Consider the following 1,574-nt stretch of genomic DNA (forward strand, 5'->3'; position numbering starts at 1 on the left):
TCCATTGGCTGTAATGGAACATTGTGATCAGTTTCCGGTAATATCATTGGTCGGTTGCCGGAGAACTTTCTGCAAGAATGTGCAAAGTCTAAGATAAAAAGAAGAACTTTGAATCTTTTTCTTAGTGGAACACATTTGTGGCTTCTGAAGATCAGCTTCAGAAAGAACAAAGAAAATCAGAAGAACAAAGAACCACGAGGAAGATCCATACTCAAGGGCGGGCCTGGCCAGTTCAGTCAAGTGGGTAGTATTTGTTTTCAGTCAAATATTAAGTTTAAATTAGAGTTAAGGTTGAAGTTAAATGAATTAAATTGAATAAGTCAAAGCAAGTGTTGCAACTAATGTATATTTATGTTGAGTATTGGTACCTGAAACGTTAAATAAAGAGAGAATTCTGTTTAACTGAAATTTGAGTCAATGCTCTGTCTGTTGTTCGTCATTCAGGGAAAAATATCTGGGGAGAAAAGGTTTAAGTATTCCAGTATCATAAACATAACACTAAATTTTGAAGATTGCATTTTAGAAAATTTAAGTTCTTCAGGTTATATAACAATGTAATAGAAAGCAAACACATACTTCTGTTTTGTCCATAACTTGGATTATAAAGTTAAAGCTTATTTATTAGTCACAAATAGACTTACATTCACACTGCAATGAAGCTACTGTGAAAATCCCCTAATCGCCACACTCCGGCGCCTGTTTGGGTACATGAAGAGAGAATTTAGCATGGCTGACTCACCTAACCTGCACATCTTTGGACTGTGGGAGGAAACCGGAGCACCCGGAGGAAACCCACGCAGACACAGGGGGAACATGCAAACTCCACACAGACAATGAACCAAGCTAGGAATTGAATACAGGTCCTTGGCACTGTGAGGCAGCAGCGCTAACCACTGTGCTGCCACTATATATATATGTAGGGGCATATTCTCAGTCATATTTCAGCTATACAAAGCCCAGGTTGGACCACATTTGGAATTTGCTGTTCAGGTTTGGGCACCACATCTTCAGAAGGATACCTTGGCCTTTGTCTGAGTGCATTATATGTTCGCTAGAATGATACCTGCACTGTAATGGTTAAATTTTAATCAGAGCTTTGCCAATTGCATATTAACTGTGTTCAATTGTACACAGGTGTTGGGCATTTACTGGTGATTCACTTGAATTCATTTACACACACTAAAACTACCATTGCTGGGTTGTGATGAAAATGATGGTGCTGGTTTTGATGGTGAGACTTCTGGAATGTCTCTCCAGGCCGTTGTGCAGCGTAATGCTGAAGGAGGAAATTTTCCAGAAAACCATATTTTGTATCATCAAACATATTTACTTATTGGACTAATTGGCACCACTCATAACAGGCCAACAATGCAGAGGGGCACCCCCGGATGGATATTCGATCGGGTCCCCCCCCTGCACACCTGAGAGACTCGCGAATTTCAAAGACTACGGAAGATCCCTAATCTGCCTAGCAACAGCGCGCAGCTGCATTTTAAACTGGCCAAGGACGATCAAGATCTCTACGAAACGAGACATAGAGTGGGTTATCAAAACCAAGCTATCACTGAAATATT

The sequence above is a fragment of the Mustelus asterias genome, chromosome 16 (genome assembly GCF_964213995.1).
Source record: "Mustelus asterias chromosome 16, sMusAst1.hap1.1, whole genome shotgun sequence".
Lineage (NCBI taxonomy): Eukaryota > Metazoa > Chordata > Chondrichthyes > Carcharhiniformes > Triakidae > Mustelus > Mustelus asterias.